General features: G+C 42.2%; 1 protein-coding gene across 2 annotated transcripts in view; it reads right to left on the reverse strand.

The window, feature by feature from the left end:
• OTUD7B (OTU deubiquitinase 7B) overlaps positions 1–3,284 on the reverse strand; it is a 56,281-nt gene extending 52,997 nt beyond the window's left edge. For both annotated transcript variants that reach the window (XM_045544921.1, XM_045544922.1), the window contains exon 1: positions 3,001–3,284. The gene's annotated coding sequence lies outside the window, so the exon portion shown is untranslated. The remainder of the gene's footprint in view (positions 1–3,000) is intronic.
• Positions 3,285–8,049: the final 4,765 nt, after the last annotated feature.

An 8,049-nucleotide genomic window follows, 5' to 3' on the forward strand; every position in this document is an offset into this window, starting at 1 on the left:
TAGTCTGCCTTTCCATTTATATACTACCTTTCCCCTCTACCTCCCATCCCAAGGGCAAGGAGACTTGTCTTTATATCTTTTATATCTCCCTAAAGCCTGTCAGTGGAGCTTGGAGCCTGCTTTATACACAGGAGTATTCAACCATTTTTCAAGGATTTCTTACTTAAAAAAAAAAAAAATCAACTCCCTTCTATCATATTAAAAAAGTCAACTGAATTCAGGCATTCATGAGAAAACTGTCCTGCATCTACCTTCCAATTACACTAATTTTTAATTATCTGAATTTATCAGGGGCTACGGAGAAGATTCCATAGCCTGCTTGTCATTCCACAGCTCTTAAGTTCCCATAAGAAAGATACTGCTGAGGTCACATTTCAAAGCATTGTTTGGTGGGATGAGTGTTTGGGGTAAGGAGAGGGGTATTCATATATACACACATGTACATACATACATACACATACACACACACACACACACACACACACAATAAAATGGCCTCTGCTGGCATCCTTAGCATGCTTGAGATATTCAAGAGCACCAAAACTTTGACAAATGGCACTTAGTGCCCTCATAACAACCTGAAACTTATTTTTAATACTAAATTATTCCACCGTGGTTCACTTGGTTACATATATTGAATCTCAAAATTCCAAACAAAGCCTTCTGAGAACTGAGAATAGTGGTGGGCTTACTGGGCTGCTCTACGCTTATTCCCAAGTTTATTCAACCCCTTCAATCCCCACCCACTAGAATAAAATATGCAATTCAACTAGGATAAGTTGCTAAGTACAGATATAAATAGAATTCACCCAGATATCATCACTAATACTGGCACCAGCCAACTCACACAGATCAAAACAATTATTGATAGCGAACAGACTCTTAGAGGGTGTATGGGACTTTTAAAAATTAGATTTTGATCTCCAAAACAAACCTTTTTTCAAAAGAAAAGAAAGATTAAGTAAATAAAGCTTTAGGAAAATCTCTAAGTTGTTGGTGACATAAGGCCACCAAAGTCTAGCTAACAATTAGCATTCATTACTGGTCATCCTGCCTTAAACATGTCAGCAGACAGCCCTTTCTTTAGCAAAGTTTTACATTTTTTTCTGAGGCAGTCTTTGGTATTAAATAAAAGGAGTGAGTCAAATCAGACAACAACAAAAATTACTAACAGTTTGGAAACTATCTTCCTTCTATCTTTCCTTCCTGTTTGAATTCATAATGTTCAAAGCAGATATCTGTTCAATTCTAAATTATTCATGTTAATGGATAATTATTGACACAAGGTGCTGATAACCCAAAATGGGGGGGAAATATGGAATAAAATCTATTTTGGTTTTGGAATATATGTTTTCAGCATATTTACCTTCTCAATTATTCCTAGCACTAGCTAATATTTGTATTCATTTGCAATCTCTAAGTACATAGTAACTGGCCACTTTGTCAGGGTGGTGCTCTGAGGCATGCTGGGTTGGGTCACTAGTGGAAATTAGAACAGACTGGTATTCAGCCTGCAGATGAGCAACATTAATTTCATTTATTTTACAGTTCTGTTCAGCTTACAGCAAGTTGGTTACTAAACTGTAAAAAAACTAGTTGAAAAACAATGAAGACTAAGAGTATAATTAATTCTTCATTGTTTGCCTATAATGTATTCATTTGTAAATTATGCACAGTAAATGTTTAACTACAAGTCTGACTCTCCCTAGCCACCCAGCATAAATCCCCACAGTCTTCTCCACCCCATCAGGAATGCAATCTCATTTACTAGGGAAGAAATGTTCTAAATGTTTTTAAAAGTTATATAGCATAGAAAATGTTTTTAAAATATTTAGAGATTAGCGCTACCCTTTTGGACAAGTCTTATCACCACCTCTTCTCTCTACCTGTCCTTTTCCACCTTTGAAATAGGTTCTGAAAGACAAAAGAATCCAGCCTCCTCAAAGATCTAAATACTTCTATAGAAGCCAAAGACTGAAAAATTACCAGCCTCTAAATAAGGCAGTCTCTGTAGTACTTATAAAAAGATAAAGAAAATAAAAATTAAAGTCCTGGTATTTCTTGGCTTTGCATTCATAAAAACAAAATTCCCTGAAAGTTTGTGGGGAACCTCTTACATAAAATTCCACCAGTCAGCTTCCTTTAACTTTCAAATTTTTACGTCTGTATTGTACCCAGAGAAGCCACCTAGGTCAGACAGACTACCACGAGGGAGGGGAAAGAGAGACTGAGCTCTGGTCCTTGTGAGCCGACAAGCTAAAAATACGCCTGCCCAGTAAACAAATCCCATTCCATCCCGACCGGAGCCACACACACCGTTAACCTAGTAATTATGAGAAGAGTGAGATCACGCAGCCCCCGGCTTACTCATCATCAGCTTCTAAAGTTTCCATCGGCTCATGGCAACTTTTCTTTTTTCTAAACTTCATAAGACTGCCCTAGAATCCCTCTCTCTCTCTCTCTCTCTCTCTCTCTCTCTCTCTCACACACACACACACACACACACACACACACACACCTTTTTCGCTCCCTTCCTCCATTACTGGAAGCACCTCGGTTTGGCTATCAACAGAGAGAATAAGCTTGTTTTCATTTTACTTTTATATTGAGATTTTTAAATGAACTTTATCCTATCACGAGGGTAGCACAGCCTGTATCTTAACCACTCTAAAACTCCACCATCCCTCCCTGAAAGTCTAGCTGACAAGGGGCGACTGTTCAAGCCGCCCAGCACAGCTTAGGAAGGGAGGCCAGCAATCCGGGAGGGAGGCTAGGCACGCGGGGCGCAGGTAAAAGGGAGGAATAAAGGGGTAAAGGTTAGGACGAAGCAAGGAGCAGTCGGGGCGAGGAGAGGGTGCCGGGGGGAGATGGCTTCGGGTGAAATATAACCAGAAGGAGAAGGCGGACAGTGGAGATCAGAGGTGCAGAGTTTGGGAGTCTGAAGAGGCGAGAGGGACGGGAGCAGACGGGGGAGATTATCAGGGCGGGGGACTCCGTTACCCTCGCGGCTCCTGGGGCAAGGCCCTAGGCCGGGGCGGAGCGCGGGGCCCGGCCGCCTCTCCTCATTCCTCGGCAGTGACCCCGGGGTCTGGCCGGTCCCTCCCCAGACGACGAAGGAGGCGGAGGCGGTGGCGGAGACTGTGACCGCGGATGTTGCTCCGCACAGGATCTAGAGCTGGAGCCAGCCGGGACTGATCGGGACTGGCCTCCCCCAATGGCTTTTTGCCCGCTCCACACCCGGTTGCCACTCCGACTACGGCGGCTGGTTCGGGATCGGTGGCTTTCGGCCGGCCGGCCGGAAACAAGCGCCAGTTTCCGGCCGGAGCGGGTTGGTGGTGACACCCAAGCCGCCCCCCCCCCCCCCCGCCGGCCTCCTCCCGCCCCGCCCCGCCCCGCCCCACCCCGTAGCAGCCCCGCCCCACCCCGTAGCAGCCCCGCCTTTGACGCCGCTCCCGGAGCTGCGCCCAATTTGGCGCTTGCCCCGCGCGTGACCCGGTGATTTCCTGGCCCGCGTTCCTGAAGCTCGTGGTCTGCAGCATTCTTGACTTGGAGCTGGAGGGGTACAGGGTGGACTCTTGAGACTTTGGGGTAGAATCAGTTGGCAACAGCCCTTGAGAAGGAGCAGAAAGGGGCGGAGTAGTTCCAGAAAGGTGAGAGGGGTGAAAATACTTCAGACGATTGAAATTCTAGAAACCCTACACAAGCATTCTGAACTGACCAGAGGAAAATTAACACTTCTTCCAGAGCAGTCTGTACCCAGTTATGCATTTCCCTTGTTCCTTCACTGTTGAAATGAACATACCCTTCTCTACAAGCCCTTAATATTTATTTACTTGCGTAACAATGATACTCTATTGATATATCTGCTTTTAGACTGTTAACACAATCAAAAAAAAAGTTATGTAGCACTTTTGTAATATCTTTCACAACATTGCAGCATAATTCAAATATTGAGTCGCTACTATGTGCAAGGCACTGTGTTCTGTGATACTGGGAATACAAAAATCAAGACAATCTAAGACATTACAGATCTTACAATTCAGTAAAATACATAAAGCTATATTATATAAGGCAGAACTCACATATGTGCTATGTGAATTACAATGAGCTATGAATATAAGAACATAAACGAGCCATCCCTGCCACATCATAGACATTCCATATGTGTTGAATGAATGAATAAATATTAGGTGAATGTGGACTGTTCTAAGTAAGAAAAGCTATTTAATAAATACCTCTTTATGACAAACCCAAAAGGGAGCCAGCCCCTGCTATATTCTAACCAAAGAAATACAAAATTTTACTTCAGATTCCTAACGTTGTGACACCTTGTCTGCATATTCAAAATATTTATTATCTAAATTGTGCCCATTAGGCCTGTGTAAAAAACAAGTATTGCAATCAACTTTTTTTTCCCCTCATTACTTCCTGAAGTCCTCAGTTTCTAAAGGGGAGGGGTGTAGCATAGACCCTTTAGAATTATCCAGCTCAGACTAGGAACTTGACACCTGAAAAAGGAAACTTCCTAGACAGCTGTATCTCATAGGGATACCCCTGGGTTTAGAGTTGAAGATTTAGGGCTAGACCTGGAGCCATACATACATACCAAGGCCAAACAGATCAGTATGCCTTGCATGGGGCATACCCAGGACCTACAATAAAGCTGACAAGTAGAGCCATGTGGCCAGGGCTTCACAAATTCAGGGACCACAAATTCTGGCTACTGTTTAGTGGCAAATTTGAAGAGAGCAGGATGAGATTTGGTCAACTAAGTTGATTCTAACTGAACTCCCTTGATCACACCTCCCCCTTGCTAGCTAAATCTGAGGTGGGAGGGCAGATCCACAGACAGGGAGCCTGAAAAATCTGAAAGCTGCCTCATCTTACCACAGCCTTCTAGAACCAGGTTATACCCATCTATTAATTGTCTTTCTAGTCTTAACACCATTGCCACAGACTCATCAGGGCCAACTATGGAGTTCAGAGACACTCTCCATTCTCAGTACAAGACAGACTTTTTCTTTTGGCAGTGACCAAAAAAGTCTCCAGATTTGAAAGCCGGGCCAAGTTACTGGTCAAAGTCATTTAAGTGACCGCACTTTATAGGCTTGCCTGGAAATTTAGGGGCCAGGAAGTGATGGGGTTGCAGTTGCTTTGTGCCTATTTCTTGCTCTGACCATCCATCACTCATTGTTGTTTGTGAAGTTGCTCAATGGGCTGCTTGTCTTTGGTCAGCCCAGGCTGTGTGGGTAGCAGTGTGGTCAGCTAGGCTGGGAGCCAGGCCACCTGGGTTCTGGTCCCGGCTCAGCCAGCCCCTAATCCATTAAGTGACTCCCTTCCCATTCCTGTGTGTCAGTTTATCTGCCTAGAGACTAGGGGCTTCTTCTCCAGTGATATGCAGCCATTTCAGGCTGTCACTGTGTTGGATGATCAGAAGCAGCTGTCTGATATAGACGTCAGCAGCAGCGAGAACACAGTTGATTATTTTTTGCTGCCAGGGTAGAATAGTATGGAAAAAAGTAAAAGCAGCAAAGAAAACTCTACCACACTCGCTCAACTGCTATTCAGTACAAAGTTCTTTTCCACCCTAAAGACCTGTTTTTGTTTACTTTTCTTAGCATTTCTAAGGGCTGCTTCGAGGAGCTCCATGAGCTTTTACTTCGCTTAAAGCAAGAGCAGAAAAACCAGAACTTTGCATTTCACCAGAAGAACTAAAAAGAGAGACTATTTCAATGCTGGGGCTAATGGGTACAGTAGGGAGAAATGTTCAGAGAAAGCTATTTTGCAGCTAACCAGGAAAAAAAGAAAAGAAATTATTTGCATTTATATGCTTTTGTGGTGGAAAAGAAAACCGAATGAAAATAACTTCCTTTCCACTGCCACCACTATAATTTAGACCATTGGTAGTGGTGAGTTTTAAAAACTACATACTGTACATGCCTAGGAACCTCAGACTAACTCAGAATTCTTGGGACTGAAGACCAGGAATCTGTATTTTTTTAAAACAAATTAGGGGCTCTTATAAAGTTAAATACATTTCTACCCTATGACCCACCAATTGCCCTACTAGGAATTTACCCAATAGAAATGAAAACATATGTCCACAAAAAACTTACACATGAATGTTCATAATAGCTTTACTCATAATAGATGCACACTAGAAATACCTCAAACATTCACAAACAAAAAAATGGATACTTAAATTGTTCATGCAATGAAATACAATTTTTAGAAATAAGCTACTATTAAGCAACAGTATGGATGACTCTCAAAATCATTTTTGGAGCAAAAAAAGCCATTTATGTGAAATTTAAGAACAGGTAAAAATAATCTTGATAATAGAAATTAGAACCACAGTTACCTATTGGGGGAGAAAAAGAATGAATAGAAGGGGACATGAGGGAACTTTATGGGGTGACAGAAATGTTTTCTATCTTGGCCAGGCGCGGTGGCTCACGCCTGTAATCCGAGCACTCTGGGAGGCCGAGACGGGTGGATCGCTCGAGGTCAGGAGTTCGAGACCAGCCTGAGCAAGAGTGAGACCCCGTCTCTACCAAAAATAGAAAGAAATGATTTGGACAGCTAAAAATCTGTATAGAAAAAATTAGCCGGGCATGGTGGCACATGCCTGTAGTCCCAGCTACTCGGGAGGCTGAGGCAGTAGGATCACTTAAGCCCAGGAGTTTGAGGTTGCTGTGAGCTAGGCTGATGCCATGGCACTCACTCTAGCCCGGGTAACAAAGCGAGACTCTGTCTCAAAAAAAAAAAAAAGAAATGTTTTATACCTTGATAAGGGTGGCTTTTACACATGTACATCAAATTGTATACTTGAGATAGATGTATGTGAAATTTACTTCAATTTTTAAAATAGAAAAAAATTCAAGGTTTCTTCATAATACTTAGCCAGGTTATAAATTTACATTTATTTGTAGATTATTTGATTGATATTTTCCTGACCCATTAGATTCTGAAGCTCTATGAGGTAAGTTCACCATTTTACATATAGTCCCTAGCATAGTATCTGATCCATGGCAGTCATTCATTAAATATCTATCTAATGAATGAATGAATGAATGAATTGGCAGTTGAGAAGCATTGCTTTGGTAGCTTATCATTTCACATCCAGACTCTTATAATAGCGTAACTGAGTCTTTCTATTCCCAGGCCCTCTATCTGCTTCGACACCATTGCTAGATTATACTTCCTAAAACATTTCATTGATCTTTTCTCTGTTTTTAAAAGCTATAGCAAACATGTTAATTGCTGAACCAATGTTCTTCCCCTTTCTTCCTCCTTGCTTATAGAACCTTGATTAGGTTCAAGTAGCCATTCTTCACTCTGGGGCCATGGGCATCAGGGGAGACTGGCTCCAGTGGAAGGGATGGGGGCTGAGTAGGAGGAAAACACCGATGGATCACAGCATTCCATTCCCCTTACCGGTGCTGGATTCAGGCATGTGAGAGTTCTGACCAATATGAGATGTGAGAAAATCTGCTGGAGGTTTTTGGGAGACTTCTTTGCTCTTGCAAAGAGACAAAAAGAAAAAGTTATTTTCTTCCGCTGCAGAATGTTATTGGATTTGGAACTGTTGTGCTGGTTGGAGGACAGACTGACATACTAAGAATGGCAGCATAAAAAGATTAAAAGAATCTGGGTCTTTGGTGGACTGCTGAATTAACCAATCCTGGAGTGGTCCTACTTGAAATTCTCATTACATGAGATGCTGTATCTTTCTTATTTTTTAAGCCATTTGAATGTAGTTTTTCTATTACTTGTAACCAACAGTGTCTCAGTTGATAAAATGTCATGAACAACTCCTCAATGTCTATAGGATAAAATCAAAATTCCTTAGTCTTCCTTGTAAGATTCTATACAGCTTTACTCCAGACTGGTCCTAACTCTAGAATATATCTTTCTAATTTCCATCTCTACATTTGTGTTCTATTTCCTTTACCACCTGTGATGTGCTGGTAAATACTAACAACCAGCTTTCCAGGGGAGAAAAGCCCTGATTTGTAGCATTAACCAATTTCTGGTGCAAATATTTCT

Source organism: Lemur catta, chromosome 3 (genome assembly GCF_020740605.2).
Source record: "Lemur catta isolate mLemCat1 chromosome 3, mLemCat1.pri, whole genome shotgun sequence".
Taxonomy (NCBI): Eukaryota; Metazoa; Chordata; class Mammalia; order Primates; family Lemuridae; genus Lemur; species Lemur catta.